At 39.2% G+C, this 19,417-nt stretch overlaps 1 protein-coding gene across 2 annotated transcripts in view; it reads left to right on the forward strand.

The window, feature by feature from the left end:
- LOC127656303 (transcription factor HIVEP3-like) overlaps window positions 1-19,417 on the forward strand; it is an 84,364-nt gene that overhangs the window by 21,571 nt on the left and 43,376 nt on the right. The window contains exon 1 of one of the 2 annotated variants that reach the window (XM_052144561.1): window positions 6,393-6,515. The exons of the other annotated variant lie outside the window; for it this stretch is intronic. The gene's annotated coding sequence lies outside the window, so the exon portion shown is untranslated. Of the gene's footprint in view, window positions 1-6,392; window positions 6,516-19,417 lie in introns of those variants that run through there. 2 annotated transcript variants of the gene reach the window in all.

Raw genomic sequence — 19,417 nt, forward strand, 5'->3', positions numbered from 1 at the left:
TCTGAATTTAACACTCTGGACACTTTTGTCAATACCGAGTGCAAATGCAAGATAACGGGATGTAACTTAATTTCTCCGTTTTGATAAAAAAAAGCTTTGCAATGTCAAAATAGGGGCAAGAACTTCCCATTCAATACAAAACCAGGGAGGGGCTCTCTTGTGTGGAAGTAAACAATGAGCCAAATATCTGAAACCAAATTTATAATAATAAAATAAAATCTTGGGTAGGCCTAGCCCAACTTTGTCAATCGGCCTATGTAACTTACTGAAATGTAATCTGGGACATTTATCATTCTAAATGAAGGACTTTGTTATCCTATCAAATTGCTTGAAATAAGAGAGGGGGACATCTATAGGGAGAGATTGTAGCTGGTAGTTGAATTTTGGAATACAATTCATTTTAATAACATTAACCTTCTCAGTCATAGAAAAATTTATTGAAGCCCATCTACCCACATTGCTCAAAGCTTTTTTATTAAAGGGTCAAAATTAACTCGAACTAAATCACACAAATTTGCTGGGAATAAAATACCCAAATACTTAATGCTCTGTTTGGGCCACTGGAAGTGCCCGGCTAAAAAGCTGTTACCGGGCAGTGCACTGTCAGAGCCAAAGCTTCTGAGCTAGACCAATTCACTCTGTACCCTGAGAACTTAGAAAAGGAATGAATAATTCTGTGGAGGCAAGTCTTAGATCTAGCAAGGTCGGAGACGAATAATAAAATATCATCTGCGTAAAGCAAAAGCTTATGCGCCACACCTCCCACCACCACCTCTTGAAAATGATTCTCCTTATCACGGCTGCTAATGGTTCCAGGGCAAGACAGAACAGTAAAGGGGAAAGAGGGCTACCCTGCCGGGTGCCTCTATCTACAGTAAAATAATCTGAAATTAATCCATTCGTTTGAACCGCCGCTACCGGGTGTCTAAAGTAGAGGTCGACCGATTAATCGGCCGATTTTTTGCATTTTTTACATAATCGGCATCGGCCAATATCCACGCATATCAAGCCGATTATTAGGCAGGCGCATCTGTGGGCAGCCTAGTGTTGTTGTGGAACACGTGTTTGACGCATGCTGCCCCTAGAGTCATTTTCCAGCAGAGTGAACAGACCTCATCCAGTGCCTAAGGAAGGAGCTAAGTTCCTTGGAGAAAACAGTAAGGGTTAAATTTGTATAACTTCTTTAGATTTAATTAAAAACTTTTGATACGTTACTGCCAACTTCAAGAAAAAGCGTGACAAACGCGATAGTTGACATGACGTTCGGCTACTTTGGATATTGATAAGCGTAGTTGAAGTTGCATTATCACAGCAGAAGGGTTGCTATCATGTCACAATAAGGAAGCAAGAATTTTGCAATTACAGACAGTGAATCTGAGACTTTTATTTGTTCTGTTTGTGTGTCTTATATTTGAGAGGGTTGTCACTCAATGCAGATAAATAAGTAATAAAAATATACCAACGCAGTATATGCTATTGAAGGACTGGCTTTGGTAAGCTCGGACGTTACATGTTCTGCTGTCGGTACTGGAGAAATTAAGAAAATACATTCTTTATTGCTATAAAGAGAAAGTTATTTTATATCAGCCAGCCATTTCTATGTATAATAATATGAAACCATTTGTCTGTGATGCAATTTAGCTATTCGCAGTCAGAGAGAGAGAGAGAGAGAAGAACTTCAGCTCACGCGATGCCACAGCGAGCACAAAGCGAGCCCAACACGAGCCCAGCATAATGAGTGACAGAACTAAACATTCAAACATAGCCTGGTTTAGATATGTGATTATTAGTCTGATTTTATTTTAGATTTCGCCTTCCAAAGATTATAAAAAGAATATTTATACATAAGCCGCATTCTGTCTAGCACAACTTCCTTCCCTTCACAGCGGTGCACTGATATTTCTCCCTAAAACTCAAACTTAACGTCAGAATCAGCACGATCGGTGATTGTTGTAAAATGCAGTCTAGCTACTGTTGCTAAATTGCGGAGCGTATAATAATAAAAAGAGCGCAAGAGATACCGTTCCCAAAGCGTAGCGCTCGAAACACACGCAAAGAGACAAGCAAAGTATAGGCTACTTTGGGTTTCATGCGTCTAAGCGATCAACTATACACAAAAATATGTCAAAACGACCGGCTTGGATATTCACTTAAACACAGTTTATGTCTTAAATGGACGTAGTTATGGAAATAGTTGGGGAGAAAATATGCTGAATCAGGAGCCTATTAGATCTGAACTCAGTCTTAAAGGGGAAGCTGTCTATTAAACATGTGACAATTGAGCCATTACTGCGAATCAAACAACAAAAGGCAAAGAGAAAATCACTTACAGCTCTTGAATGAATAACTTCTGCATTAATAAGCATTAATCTATCTATGATAAACTATGCAGTGTTATTTTACAATTGATTGCTTTATTAGATTTCTTTTTAGACCACACCTGAACAGTAATGTTAGTAGACCTTCCTGAAATAAAATTATATAATATATATATATATATATATATATATAACAAAAGAACCGTTAAGAATACCGTTAAAGTACCGTATTGGTAAGATAGTAATACCATTAAAACCTTAACTGATACCCACCCCTAGTTATGCCTGTGCTTCTCTTGGATGCTCTGAATATTGGATTACGTGTCTGGATTGCCCCTTAATTAAAGCTGCATTTGGATCTCAACCTTCGTGTCTCGGAGCAGTTCAGTAACACCTGCTTTGTTTATTTAATATATTTGTTATACTTTATTTATACAATATGTTTTTACATTATACATTTTTAATTTAAGTGTACAAGTGCAGATTGGTCAAGTGTTCAATAAATGTATTTGTTGAGAAATGTTGTCTATCTTAAGTAATTATGTGTGTTACATTTTATCTTTCAAATAAAAGGTTCAAATAAGAGGTTAAAAACAAGCACATATCGGCCAAATATCGGCCAAAATAAATCGGCAGCATTAATCGACCATCGGCCGACCCGGATTTCAAAAGATCGGCATCGGCCTGAAAAAACCAATATCAGTCGACCTCTAGTCTAAAGTAACTTAATCCACCCAATAAAAGTATTCCCGAACCCTTACATTTCCAAAATCTTAAAAAGATAATCCCGTTCTACCATATCAAATTCCTTTTTGGCATCAAGTGTGATTGTTCGCCACTGCCCACATGACATTAATGAAATGCCTAATGTTATCAGAAGAGTTATGGCCCCGAATAAACCTCACCTGATCTATATGTATAAGAGATGTCATAATCGGTTAGCCAACACTTTTGACCATATTTTAACGTCTAGCTGGATCAGGGAAATTGGACTGTAACTCTTACACTTGCTTGGATCTTTGTCCTTTTTTAAGAATCAGAGTGATCCGGGCTTGTGCTATGGTTGGCAGAAGCTTCCCATTCTTTAATGATTCTGTATAAACTTCTTGCAAAAGTAGAGTCAGTTCTGTAGCATAAGATCTAAAAAAAAACTCAGCGGCAAAGCCATTTGGCCCTGGAGCCTTGCCTGTAGGCAAGGCCTTAATTACCTCGCCAAGCTCCCCCAAGGTTATCTCAGAATCAAGAGTGTTTTTACTCAGTCATCACATAAGGAAGTTCTAATGGTTCCACAAAGTTTTTAATATTCTCATTAGTAGATGAAGACATGGAACTATAGAGCTCAAGATAAAATTCTTGAAAAGCATTGTTAATATCAATGGCTAAGGTAAATATTTCACCACCAGCAGATTTCACTGAGGTAATGGTATAAAAAGACACTCTGTTTTATACAGTATATCTAGCCAGAAGTTTCCCTTCTTTTTCCCCCCGACTCAAAGTATGACCGTCTTGGCCTGAATAGACCAAACTCCACCTTCTGTGACAAAATAGTATTATATCTGTATTTCAATCAGGTAAATTCCCTGAGGCCGTGCGACTACATTCAGCGCTTCAGCTCTGCCTCTGCACTTTTAATATTCCCTTCCAATTCCATGAGTTCTTGTGCTTTGGATTGTTTGGTGAATGAGGCATACTGTATGATCCGGCCCCTAAGAACCGCTTATAGTGCCTCCCAAGCCACACCCACAGAGGATACTGAGGACCATTTGTCTCCATATAGACATTGATTTCAACCTTTAGTATTTGTTGGAATTCAGGATTTTGTAAAAGGGATACATTAAAGCGCCAACTATATGATTTTTTTTTTTCAAATGTGGCAACACCTATAAACACACCAGGGTTGGATCTGAAACCAAAATGTTTCCAATTGAGATATCAGCAACAGATGCAATGAGGGACTTAGATGTATATAAAAAAAAATCTATTCTAGAGTCAATCTTATGGACTAATGAAAAAATGTATAGTCCCTCCCAGATGGGTTCAAAAGTCTCCAAATATCTGTAAGACCAAGAGTATTACACATCCTGTGAAGCATCAGAGTTGCTCTAGGGGGCTTGAACACTTTTGCTTCACTATGATCAAGGACTGAGTTCATCAAAAGATTAAAGTCTCCTCCAAATATTATATCATGCGAGGTTCCAGGGGCTTGCAACATCCCTTCAAGATCTATAAAAAAGCCCTGATCATCAACATTAGCTATATAAATATTAGCCAAAATAAGACTTTGTCCCTGAATTTCAGCTAAAACAATAATGACTGTTAATAATTTATCTTTAATCTGTTTGAGACATTTGAATTGTAGATGTTTACTCATCAGCGTAATGAGTCCCCTGCTCTTACTCGAACCAGCACTAAAGGAAACATGCCCACCCCATATCCTCCCCAATTATTTTAGCTTCCTGCGGAGAAAGATGCGTTTCTTGAAGAAACACTATATCATATTTCACAGATTCCTCAAACAGTCAAGCGAATGTTCAGTGAGCTGGTTCACTCGGCTGCAATGTGAGTACAACAAGATGACTTACTCCATTGACTTTGTGAAGGACATCGCTTGCTGTGGGCATGTGAATGTTTAATGGCCATCCTTAGCATCTATTCTCAATATGGCTGGTAATATCAGTGCAAAAGCGACCTTCCTTTTGATGTAAAAGTTTCTTGCATTCCATGAAGGGGGACAATAAATTGAAACTGAACTGAACTGAATCAATCATGTTTCTCTCTTGTCTAATTCACAAAGTCTGAGGGCAAGAAAATGCTGTGGTTCTTCCAAGAAAGCCTTCCTTTACTCCTCGCCTCGCTTAACACAAGATCTTTATCGGATGATCTCAGAAATTTGGCCAGAATTGATCGGGGCCTGTCTCCCTCCGCGGGTCGCCGAGCAGGAACCCTGTGAGCTCGCTAGATTTCCAGCTTATGGCCTGCTATGTCGAGCAGATTCGGAAAGAGCCCATCCAGGAACTTGAACATAGCCTGTCCCCCTGTTCCCTCAGGAATTCCGACGATATGGATGGTATTCTGCCAGCTACGGTTCTCCATGTCCTCCATCTTCTCCCAGACATGCTCCAAATCCACTTTGGTCGCTAGCAGATTAGCAGCTAATTCCCTCTCTGATGACTCCAGGTAGTCGATCCGTTTTTTTCCCCACTCTTGTAACCACTTCAGTGAACTTTGCTTCCATGACAGTGATTAATAGATGTATCACAGCAAGATCCTCCAAGTCAGAGCACAAAGAGTTTGAATTCTTTGACATATTGTCCTCCTAGAGCAGTTATGGAACAGTTTATCAAATCTCACCAGTTTATGTCATTAAAAGTATTAAATCTAGCAAAGTGCACGGAGCTTACCGTTCACATGTCCGATCTTCGCATGGCGTTGAATGAATATTGCATGCTATTTAAAAAATAACAATAGCAGTGGATAGTGCCACAGTTTAATGCTTAAAAGGGATCCAAATGTATCAGAAGTAGTCCATGTGTCTTGTGCGTCATCTTGCAAATCTTCTGTAGGCATACAATACGTTTTGGTGAGAAATTAAAGTAATTTTGCAAGGAAAATCTTGATGTCACTTGCGTGTTCATGAGCAGATGAGGGAAGCTGTCTTGCATTAACAAACGATGTAAGTTCACACGTGAACATGCATGCTGCTCTGGATCAATATTGTATTAAAAAGATGGTGAGTGATATTCTTTAAAGAATCTCCTTTGTGTTTAATAAAAGAAAAAGTCATGTGTTTGGAACAATAGTGAATTTTGATAGAATTTAAATTTTTGGGTGAACTATTCCTTTAATGTTGCTCTAGAAGACAACATGAAAGACTTTAAAACAACCAGACCTTCTCAAAGCCATATGTTCATTTTGGGCTATGGTAAGCTCACTGCAAAATTGTGGTAATGAAATTGCAAGGAAAAGTGTTAAACAAATGTCAAGCTAGTTTTGCAAACAAGCTTAATCAGGAGTCTATCTTTACTTCTTTCTGCAGATATTAAACTTGGCTACCTAAAAATGAAATGGAATAAACAGACACATTCGCTAAACCAGTAACCATGGAAACACTGGAAGTCTCAGATAACTCCAACTCAGAACGGAAAAGGGCTTGGGTCCCAACTATTCCCACTAGTGAAAAATAGACAATTTTGGATGGTAAGTAAAGTGCCCAGTTGAATGCTTTTGGAGTGATCAGTGACTTTAAATAGTGTGAGCATTGACACATGCACTCACTTGGAGACTCTTCCTCCAAATGCAGTGCACAAACCAAGCCTGAACCATGTAATTGTTAATGACTTTGATGATCAGCAGACCTATGACTAATTCTTGTGAGTATGTGGGGTCAGTGACAGAACTAACAGTTTGTGAGATGTGAAGTAAGCATGTCTGGCTGGGTGTAGTCATTGATGTTTGAGACTTCAAGATGAGTTTCAGTCCGACATCTTGGCTAATCGCTCTGTGAGAATCCAGGATCCTCTAGTGTTTTGACAAGTTGTAGAACAAGGAACATTTTCTGTCTTAGAATTGAGAATCTTTACTTAACAGCAGTTAACCACAGCTGGTGTAATTTGTGTCTTTGAATTGCACGTATTATTACCATAGAACGGTGCCATGAACTCATTCAAGGGTCAGTCTGTTTTGAGCAACCTGAGTTTAAGTTTATTGCTCAAGGATATGATGATGGCTCATGGCTGGATTATTGTAGGGGTCAAACCACAACTACTACTTTAACATCTGCAGTACACTTATCTTTGTCTACATTTTGCTGATGGTTTTTATCAAGACTAACGTTTTAAATGGTGCATGCTATTGAACTCTTAACCAACAAATGACAATATGGGTTAAAAATCCTTAAGACTTTCATTGGAGTAAGGTGCAAGCCAAAATTAGAGACCAGAATACAATAAAGACTAGCAATACCCTATGACCATTGGAGTGTTATAGTCTCTTAAGATATGTTTCTATTTTTTAGCTTTTTAGAAAAAGAATAGGTAATTTTTATGCTATCCAGTCCTTATGGTTAATGTAGAAGGCCATTTGAGGAATTCTCTCCCCACACAAAAGATGGATGGGTTTGTATGTTCACCTATCCTCCTACCATACACCTGACCCAGCTGAACTCGCAAGATGCTAAATTGCTTGCTGCATGCAGCACTGTTTGCCAGAGTATTCCTGAAAAGCACATCAAGATTGCTATATCTACAAGAACCAAAAGAGGTTCAGAATTAACTCCTGGGTGTTTTCACTCATCTGAATGCATTTCAATTTCAGGAAATTGTACAGTTTAGCACAATTACATCTGTGTGTTTCTGACAGTGACATTCTTTGTCTGTGTGATTGCATAAGGGTGTACAGGCTTACATACTGCAAACACACAGTGCTGCTTCCTTTCGTCTGAAGTTCCACAACCCTGCCAGGCTGTGACAGCTCCTCTCAGCCAGCAGCAGAAGAGAGCTGAGTGGATGTGTACATCCATTATGTTCCTTCCCTCTATCCTTTTTCCCAACTGGGAGCAGCTGGGCTGCATCAGTAGTCTGTGGAAGACTGTACAGTAATGTCTGTTTCTAGTCACTGTACAGTTTGAATTTCATTCCCATCTCAGCTAGGCTATTTCAGCATATTGTACTCCATTCTGGATGGGGCATTGCTAATCTCACAGAAAATTAGAAAAAGACAATATTGATGACATGTAAAGTGACCAACCACAGATTTTGTTTTTACATGTTCTTTAGGGGTGTGTAAATTGGAAATTTGGGATACTGTATCACAATAAATAACGTCAAGCAAAAAAGTGGAAGTTCAATCAAGTAATCATTCACAATCCCATTCACAATTTCCTTCGAAAACACTCTTTAGCACCACATACATTGGAAATTGATTGTTAGGAAACCAAAAACACATTTTCAACAGAAAATGTATTTGTGTGGGACTAGATCTTTCACAGAATCATTAATGCCCTCTAAATAGGGCTTCGTTTCCTGGAAGACTGATAAAACATTGTGCACCCTGACTCCTGGAAGTTTGTCAGGCACTGATTGGAGCTTTGCTTTTTTGTGTGCAGTTTGTATCCGATGGTTAGTGAACACTCTGTGGGTGTGCTGTCTGGAGCACAAAGTATGCTTCGAGTAGACAGATTTTTCTAATCACACTTACTCTAAATGCACAGTATGCACATGCGTCTGGAATTATTTGCACTAATTAGTCTAACACTCCCAATTGAGCTGTTGCTGTCAAAAGTTGCATTTGAAGAAGATGTAATCGCCACTACACAACAGGAGATGAAGGTAGAAACAACAACAGTGGATGTACACATCGAGAGTGCAGTGTGAGAAGGTCTGGAGATACTGTACCTGTGTTTGTATAGTTAGATCCTGAAGTACTATAAAGGCATCTTTATGGGTCTTAACTCTTGTAGATAGATAGTCTAGTCTCTTATAGCTGACGTAGCAGGGATACACCAACTGCCAGTATTATCACGCACCGTAAAATGGAGTAAGGCGTGCGTTCGACTGTATGCAGATACTTAGCATTTGCGTAAAAACAGAAGTATACTTTGGGCTTAAGGCTGATATTAAGACTAATATATGATTATCTTTCTCTTCTTTGAATGCTGTATGTTGTTACAGTGCAACATACTGTTAATTGTGTCTCGTATGTAGGGATGCACCGATTCGATACCTGGATCGGTGCAGCTCCAGCGCGTCAGTGAATGGGTCTGCTCCGTTTACACACACACACTCGCGGCTATTTTTAGCCTTCGCGCGGTGCGCAATATATGAACACTACTAACGAACCACATCTCAGATGTAGATGCTCAATAGTTCGGTTCGCTTATAACATGCATTTAGAATGGCACCGGAGGTGCATTTTACCAGAATTTGATTAAGAAGCGAATTAATCTACTGTGAACTTGTCTACAAAAAGCCACACTTTCAGGACTTCCTGGAGAGTTCAGAATGTCAAAATAAAAGCATGAGGGTTTAAAAGTTAAAGGTGCACGATTGAGATATATTACTATGATTAGGGAGGCACCGATACCACTTTTTCTCTTCTGATACCAGAAATCTCAGTATCGGCCGATAACGATAAGATTCCAGTGTTGTTTTTTTGCATAATCAGTTTTGAAAATCTTTACATGATTGTGTGGAACTAATTGGGTTTTCTCTTTAATATGTAAAGAAACACAAACCTCTAACTACACATTCAATATAAATGTATAGCTTATTAAGAAACACTTTATTATTAACTAGTATACTGGATAATGTATAGACTTAAAAGGACTCAGATCTCTGTTTTGTTCAATTTAGTTGTAAGACATCAGTCCAATTTACATTCACACAGTTATTTATTGGAACCCATTCAACTTAAATATTATTATAAATTGTAAACTAATACTAATGATGACAATAATAATAATAATAATAATAATAATAAATTATTAATATTATTATTACGATTAATGACTGTTAAATACAACAATAATATATTTAAATCATGCTTTTATTTTGACATTCTGAACTCTCCGGGAAAGTCCTGTATGTGTCTGTTTGTAGGCAAGTTCACAGTAGTTAAATTCACTTATTATTCTGGTAAAATGCACCTCCGGTGCCATTCTAAATGCATATTATAAGTGAACCGATCTATTGAGCATCTACATCTGAGATGTTGTTCGTGAGTAGCGCTCAAATGTTGCGTAATATGTGAAGGCTAAAAATAGCTGCTGGTGTGCACGTAAATGGAGCAGCGCCATTCACCAACGCGCTGGCGCTGTGCATACTATATATTTACTTATTAAACATAGCATTTTGTGATTCACAGAGCTATTTCACATCTTCAAGTGGCTTTGAAAATCCATGAGTCATATGAACTACTTTAATTGTGTTTTTATGGTTCTTTTCATTCATATTCACATCATATTTTCATTTTTGGAGCGTGACAGTAATGAACATGACTAACACAGAGAATCGGATTTGAATCGGGCTCGTTGGACCGATACCCGATCCGTCTAAAAGCTTCAGTATTGCAGCCAATACCGATCCAGGTATCAGATCGGTGCATCCCTAACTATTATAATATATTGTTATTTGTTTACAAATTATAATTATTTTTAAGTTGAATGGGTTCCAAAAATAGCTCTGTGAATGAATAGTGAGCTGATATCTAACAACTAAATTGAACAAAAAAAGAGATCTGAATCCTTTAAAGTCCAGATACAAGTTCAACAAATTTAGCAAAAGAAAAAATGTCATTTTCTGCTGATGACATTTACTGGAATTACTGTTAAATTTGCTGCTACATTATCCAATATACTAGTTAACAATAAAGTGTTTCTTATAATAAGCTATACATTTATGTTGAAATAATGTGTAGATAGAGGTTTGTGTTTCTTTACATATTAAAGAGCACACCCAATTAGTTCCACACAATCATGTAAAGATATTCTAAACTGATTATGCAAAAAACAACACTGGTATTTGATCGGGATTGGTATCGGCCGATACTGAGATTTCCAGTACCGGAGTCAGATCGGAAGAGAAAAAGCGGTATCGGTGCATCCTTATTATTCAGCTGGTTAATAGCTTGTGACCGAGGATACTCAGCCAGTGACACTTAAGTGTGAGTGTGTGTGTGTGTGTGCGCGCATGTGTGTTTGAGGACCAAGCAGTCAACTTTACCTCTAAATGTTCGAGAAGCTACTGTAGGGCTGTTATGAATTTTGTGCAGTGTTGTCTCTCTGTGCTGTCCAGTTTTGAAAGAATTCCATGCTAGACCCTGTTCTGGTGAAACAACTTGTGAGTAATAGTCAAACCATAAAATAAAAAAAATAAAAAAAGTTGTAAGTGAACAATTAATTCAAAGTGGCATTTAGCCCAAAATCAGCTCATTGCAGTCTTATGTTTTGTAGACTGGATGAGGCTGACCTAGGGGTCCCTCTGTTTCAGGTGATGGGCAGGACTGGGTCTATCCATCATGCTCTCGGCCCATATGCCTGTTAGAGCTGACTCAGGCCTTTGGTCCATCTGGAAGAGACCTCCCCGCCTCTAGCCTTTACAGCTATGCTAGCACCCAGAAAATTGACTTGTCAGCTTAACAGTAAATAAGATTAAGGGCAGTGTGTGTGTTTGTATGTGCTGGACTGCGAGAGTGACAGGGTAAGTGTAACTGGATAGGAGCCAAAGGACAGGATGCAGCCATGTTCTGCAACAGACTGCCTGTGTCTCACACTCTGTGGGAACCAGCACACTTTTTAGTTGCACTTTTGGGCTGGAGCCCCTCCAACTTCGCTGCTTTCAGCGCTCTGTGTGTTTCAGTTTGTGGAATATTGCTCTGCATAATGTGGTTTGTTACAGGGTCTTTTGTCCTTCTCACTTTAGCCACTTTTTCCACCATTGGAAGTTTCTTGTTGTGTTTCAGTGCTTTTCCTCAAGGAAATTTACCTTATGGATTGTCTGCATGTAGGGGAGGGTGATATGACCAAAATCGTACATCATGATTGGGGCTGAAACGATTAGTCGACGTCGACAATGAACATTTTTGTCGACAAATTTTAGTTGTCGTTTGATGTCATTAGCAAAACTCTAATGCAAAACTTGATGCAAAACTCTACTGATGACGTGCGAGAGCAACACCGCAGCTCGTGCCTGACTGAGGATATGAAGAACACACTGCTCACAGTCCAGATACACTAAACTTTCACAGCTTCAGGTAATGTAGATCGCAAATTATGAGGGAATTATATCAAAATACCAAAAAAGTAAATACAGCAGCACTGTATTCGTTGTGGAATAAGCAGAGCAGGAGTTGCCGCTCCGCTTAAGCAAAACTTGCGTGCAGAGCATATTTAAAGGAAATACTTTACTTTAGCAGCTATACTGCTGAAAAACAAATTGTTATCTGAGAATGCTGAATATAATATTGAAAATGCAAATATTTGAAAATATCTACAAATCCTTTAAAAAATATGCATTCACCTGAGAAGCAACATATAAGATATTTAGACTTACTTTTAAAGAATAGATCTTGAATATAAGTATATTTTGTCTTTACTGTACTCGTAGATGTATAATCAAGTGAAAAAAATACATTTATATACGAAATACACTTGTATTTGTCTCTTAAAGCAAGTCTAAATATATTTGTGGAGGTGGGGGCATGGTCGAGCACTGATTGGTTAATGGAGAGCGAGACTGGGAGATGAGAGCGGTAAGGAGTTACACCTGTGGGCAATTTTACTAATAGCTGTTGTGTATTGCAGTGAGTGGTGACAGAGATCAAAAGGAGTTGAGAGCCACAGAGGGGAGGAGAGTTACATGCGGCACTCTCTGTGCGTGCGTGCGTGGCGTGCGTGCGTGCGTGCGTGCAATTTGTGTTTTTATGAGCACTGAAAAGTGTAGAAAAAATAATTAATCACCTGTTTGTGCAAACTTCATCTGGCTTGCCCCTTTCTCATTAAGGGATAAACAAGGAACTTGTTACAGTGGTGCCGAAAACCAGGATATTTGAGGAAGAAATGCTGTCATTGAGTCCTCGCAATTAGCCGAAGTCATCAAGACTTTTGCCGGCATCCACCAGACCCAATATCAGGCCCCTCTGGACTTGCGTGTGAAGCAAGAGCAGCATTTCCAGGTCCTGATCTAAGCCCAGGCGGAAGACCAACAGGTATTGCTGAGCTTGATGGCCCAGGGGAGTACTCTAGTCGCGACCCCAGCTGCAGCTATAGCCCTGCTCCACATCACATGAAATTTGGGCCACAAGATGATCCAGAGGCCTTCGTTGAGCCCTTCGAGTGGGTGGCTGAACCTTGCGCTGGCTAAACACCCAGTGGGCAGCCCAAATGCTGCCCTTGCTGTCCGGTGAAGCCCAGCTTGCTGCCCAACAACTTCCGGTTGCTAACGTTATAGAGTACGTGGACCTAAAGCAGGCCATCTTGCAGTGGGTCGGCTGTAACCCTGAACAACACTGGCAGCGCTTCCCTACACTGCCATACCACAAATGCAGTTGCCCGTTTTCCTTTGCCCAACAGCTCCACGATGCCTGTCGGAGGTGTGGGTGTTTCTGTGAGAATGCAAATGTTTCTGACTAGCCGTTTACTTCCCTGTACCACACATGCAGGCTAGTTTTTAGATCAACAAGGAAAGTAGCCAATATGAGAGCCAGTAAAACTGGCTTTATATTTCATATAAAGCACATTTATTTATTGAATATCCTTTTTTGATCATGTGTGCAATAACTTTATATATGTTCTATAAAACAATACTTTTATTCCTCTAATTATTTTTCATTCTTGCTTTGCGGTCTTTTTCAGTCCAATTGAGCTAAATAACCTGGACATAGGCCAGAGGTTTTTCACCTCCCAGAAGTCCAGATTTTTATTGTATTTTTAACTCATGGGTCCAAAATGAACTTTTGCCATAGCTCTGAAAAACTTTTGGCATCCTCGATAAACTTCTGATGGCAAGTTTTCGACTGAGGTTAAAAGTTGTTAAAAGACACACGTCATGGCAGATGTTACTTTTCCCGATAAAGTTACTGGCCAACTGGTGAGTAACTCTGTTCTATAGTATTTAGCCTAGCCAATTAATCCTCATTTGTTTCTTGGTGAGTGTTCATTTTGGACTCTGCTTGATGCTTTTCATTTTAGAGCTGTTTTTAAATAAGACTGCTTAAAAGTATTATCAGTTCAGTTTTCTTTATCAGAATAAAAAAATGGCCAGGGTTACTGCATCCTATAAAACACTTCTGATCTCGGCTTTCTCTGTGCTCCACAAACTCAATGCACACTGTATATTGATTTCTGAGTGCAGTGCAGGAGTTGAGGGCCTTGGCTCTCTCTCCTATTCTTTGGCAATTCACGCATAGAGTTTAAGAGAGAGAGAGAAAGAATGTCTTTTCTTTGTCTCCTTGTTTCTTGCTTGGAGCTGCTGAGGTCATTGGGTGGGATCCAGAGGCCCTGGGATATCAGATATTGTGGTTTGGATTCCATATATTGGTTCGCTCATTTTACTCAAAAAATATTGTGCCATTAAAATGTACTGGCCTGGATCACACTCATTAAGTGTTGGAAGACAATCAATGTCAGAATGTCACATTTGAAAATAAAAAAGAATGAGAATCTATTGAGGAAAAGATCACAATATATCACAGTTTTGAATCGCAATACCATCCTGAGACCCGAGTGTGACTGCTGTGTGCATTTTCCATTTCCCCTTTTGATTTTTATCAAGTTGCACCTATTAAATAAGCAAAAAATAAAAATTAATAATAATTCTAAAGCAAACTGTTTTTCTAAAAATTGTATACACATTTGTGGACAACGGGACTAAGTTTTTAAATAAAACCTAGCTTTAGAAAGTCAGATTTTTTTCATCTAATTGTTTATGTTTCCAGGAGTATTGGTTATTCATGTTTTTGAGACATAACATACAGCTAATTTTCTGTAAAGCTGAATACATTTTTCTGATTCAAAGTAATTGCCAGCATCATCCAATCACTGCCAAGCATGTAAAAGAATGTATGTACTGATAACACTTGCCCCCATGTTTGTCAAACATGGCAAACATTGTCTATAGCCTGAAACTGAACATTTGGTCAGATTTTAAGAGTGAATGGACTTGGATAGAAAGATATAGAATGTATAGTGAAGAATGACTTAACCTACACTGTGCTGTCTGTCTGCACTGGTCTCAGAACAGTTCGAAATGCACCTTATTTGCATCCTAATGCCATATAAAGCCTCTGAAAGCAAAATTTTTCAGCATTTGGATGAAAACATTGATTCTCAATGTGAAAATGGCCAGTAAATATATGAATGCATTAACTAATGTTTATGAATAGAACCATATTGTACAGTGATAACAAAACAAAATATGGCAAAATGTATAATAAAATGAAGTGAAATAACTTCTAATTTGTTATTCAAAATAACTAAGATGTTTTTTCGATTTTTGTGGGAATAAAGTCCCAAAATACACGTATGTGTACATCATGTTTGTCATCGTGCTGGCTCTCGAAAAATGTATGAATTTTTTAATTTGGCAAATCAAACAAAACTAGAAACGCTACACTTTACACAAAGTGTACAAAAGGTTTCAATAAAAAAAAAAACTTTAAGAGGTTTCTTACCAGAGGCACTTTGTTGGCTCTGCACCCCTAGAAGCACTTCACAGAAATCGTGGGCTAAAGCACATAACTGGTAATCAGAAGGTTGCTGGTTGGATCCCCACAGCCACATTGTGTCCTTGAGCAAGGCACTTAACCCCAGGTTGCAATACTTTGCATATACTTGTAATAAGTGCACTGTAAGTTCCTTTGGATAAAAGCATCTGCCAAATGCATAAATGTAAATAGCATGGATATAATGCCAGTATTAGTAATCTGATGTTGGACAACTGATGTTGGTCCACATAAACCACTTAAACAATATCAGAATCATTCAGTCATAGCCTTGGATCACCAGGAAAGATTAATGAAGCATTATGTCAGCTCTCAGACAGAATACTTTGACTATGTCACTCTTGGCTCTGTAACAACAGGATGTTGTTGTTCAACACATTTAAAGTATAATCAAGACAGGCTGTGTGCTCAGTGGCCCAGAGCTGTTCCTCATGCACACTTCCTCCAGGCACACAGATGCATATCTGTTTCTCAGACACTGTTCTTCAAATAGCAGGTAGATCAGAGGCAGAATATTCAATGTTTTAACTTGTAAAGCATCTTTTATAGAGGCTTGGTATTAAATCTGCTGCTGCATGACACTAAAGATAGCACCTCAAGAATCCTTATCGAATGCACACTATACCTCAGGTGTTTTATCACATATGAATGCTATATGTCTAGTCAGGTAGCACTCCTAATCCAATGCATTTCATTTTTTTGTCAACTTTACTAATTTAGGCCCTCTGGAAAGAACTCTCAGGGGTGTTGTAACACTGACATCCTCCTACAGCTGTTGTCCTCTGTCGTCCTTGTCTCTGCAGTATGCAGTAAGAAAAATAAGTATGCTTATTGTTATTGCTTTGCTGAACATAGATGCACTATCTCAAAGTTTTGGCTGTTGTCTTGAATTTGCAGTTGTTATCTCACAGTTCACCCAAAAATAAACATTCTGAAAATGACTTTTTTTCTTCCGTGGAACTCAAAACAAGATGTTTTGGCAAAATATTGGACTCATTCACATTTCACTTTTATTTTATGGGGGGAAAAAATGCAATGACAGTTAATGGTGATTGAGGCCACTCATGAGTCTCCTTTCATGTTCGTGGTTCGTGTTCCACAAAAGAAAGAAAATCTTACAGGTTTGGAACTACACCAAAAACAGAAAAATCTTGAATCATGTACTCACCCTCATGAAGTATATGAAGCATTACATTTTGAGTCAAGTAAATTTTCTACCCTCTCTGGAGGTAGGCCAGTGGGCCGCTCTGTAATTTGGGCCAGCCCACTTTTGCTCTTTTTATAGGTATTACCTCTGTAAGGTAAAGCCAAAACAATGGCTTTTATTTTGAAATTACTTACTGTGTCAGGGCGGAGGGCGGAGGGCGGGGCCGGGTCGTGATCATGCACACCCGGTCCTTTATCAGGCAAATTATGCCTCCGAGAGGGATAAAGGGCTATGAAAGACGGTGGTGCGATGAGAGAGAGATAGTTTACGGACATGTCCGTCATGTGTGTTTATGTTTGTGCTTTTGTTTAAGTTTTATATTAAACCATTATTTATATTGAAAAGCCAGTTCTTGCCTCCTCCTTTCCATTGAACCTTTTACACTGGTGCCGAAGCCCAGGAAGGAGGAGGAATGCCCGTTGCGGAGTCTTCGACACTGCCGTCCACCCAGAGGAGTGTCACTGCCATTCACAGGGGGAGGGAGTAGACCGACCGCCTGGATGCGGTGAACGTCCGCCGTCCGCGAGGAGAGTGGGGATGGGACTCCCTGACTGCCTGGAGCGATGGAGCCGCTGCCAGGGGCGGAGGAGAGCCCTGCCATCCCCCAGAAATGCAGAGGGGTCAGAGGAAGACCGCCGTCTGCGAGGGGAGGAGGGAAGTGTTCCCCGACCACCTGGAGCGGTAGGGCCGCTGCCAGTGGCGGAGGAGTGTCCCCGCGAGTCGCCGAGAACGCGGAGGGCCATTCTGATCGCCAGGGTTCGTGAGTCTGACTCCGGTCCGCCCGGGGAGAAGCAGCTGTCGTCCGCTTGAGAGGGTGGAGGAGTAATCACGGACCATGCGACGTGTATCGGAGAATTTTCTTTTCTTTCTTCTCTCTCTCTCTCTCTCTCTCTCTCTCTCTCTCTGTCTCTCTCTGTCTCTCTCTCACTGCCGCTCTGCGTTGGCCTTTTCCCTCTCGTTTACATTTTTTTGGGAGGTACTACACTGTTACAGGAAGTACCATTTTAATTATTTCTGTTTCCCTCCCCTTGTCCCCTCCCTCGTCCAGGTAGATGGGGATGACCTGCAGGCAGACTAGGCTTAGAGCACGCCCAGGGGATGTACGTCAGGCCGAGAGAACGAGGGAGGAATGTGGCAGGGCGGAGGGCGGGGCCGGGTCGTGATCATACACACCCGGTCCCTTATCAAGCAAATTAAGCCTCCGAGAGGGATAAAGGCAGATAACAGATGGTGGTGCGACGAGAGAGAGATAGTTTACGGACATGTCCGTCATGTGTGTGTTTATGTTTGTGCTTTTGTTTAAGTTTTATATTAAACCATTATTTATATTGAAAAGCCGGTTCTCGCCTCCTCCTTTCCATTGAAGCCCTTTACACTTACTCATCCATATGAGTACATATCCATATGAACAAATAAACTCTTTAAATTCGGGTGGACCTCATTATTTAACATATAAATCACAATAGCGGTGACAACCAAAAACAACATTAAGTATAAGAGTAGCTCTGAACTCTGCAAGTTACAACAAATACAATAACAGCAGCAGAAATACAAATGGCAAACAGTAAAGCTATGAGCTGGACTTAGTCATTTGCATAATTTATTCATACCTTAAAGCATTACTGGAAGCTGAAGTGTGGCTTGCTGAATAATGCTCATGCTTGAGAAACATATAATCATGAATAATATTATTTTGTGGCTATTTGAGACTTTTAGGCTTTGTTTAAATGATAGCGGAAACAGCGTTTGTCAAAGCATAAGTCATTTAACTTTTTCTCAAATAATCTGGGGAAGGAATTAAAACACTGCAGATTTAAAAATGCAACAAACTCCACAAACTTCACTAAAGTGAAAATATGAGCATTTAATATGTAAAATGTCTGCAAAGATCTATGCTTTAAGAGGGGAACTTTTTTTTAACATATATAAATTAATGTATATATTCTGGCTAACTTTGTTTTCATTTATTTTATTTTTTTAAATAAACATTTACTCATATAGGTGATTAACATGAAATTATAAGTGTCCTGCTGTGACACTATCTTCATCTAACTATTTTAAACATCATTTTATGAACTTGTATCTATACACACTGTGCATATTATATTATTATTATACTTGCTGTTTCCAAAACCTCATATTAACTGATATAATTGTTTATTTGCACTTCTTGAAAAAAGTTGAAAGGTGATTAAGGTCTAAACACTGTGAAGAAATACTGACTTGTCACTGCACCTAAAATACACACTTTCATTAGTACTTTCATGTACATTTTTACCTAACATCTGTATGCTGGTAAAAAAAATTTTTGGACATGTAATTTGTCTGAGCTATAACGTGCTTATTTTTAGTGCTTTCTTAAACAAAAACGTATCCACTCCACATTTACAGTGGTTTCATGTTTTCAAGTTATGGTTGCACTCACTGGCTCATTGATTTCATTTTCCAGCTCAATTAATTTTTTTGGTGGGGGAGATAAACATTTCTATTGAGTGCTAGTCATAACTGGCCCTACCAGTGCAAAAACTCCCCAAGTTTGAAAACCGAGGAATTGGGACTTGGTGTAACTTCCAATCCGGTCTTGCATTTCCAGTTTCCTCCAGTCCTCTTAAATGACATCATCACTGGCCTTAAAGGAATTGTTTTTGGGTTCAATACAAGTTAAGCTCAATCGATA

The sequence above is a fragment of the Xyrauchen texanus genome, chromosome 15, assembly GCF_025860055.1.
Source record: "Xyrauchen texanus isolate HMW12.3.18 chromosome 15, RBS_HiC_50CHRs, whole genome shotgun sequence".
Taxonomy (NCBI): Eukaryota; Metazoa; Chordata; class Actinopteri; order Cypriniformes; family Catostomidae; genus Xyrauchen; species Xyrauchen texanus.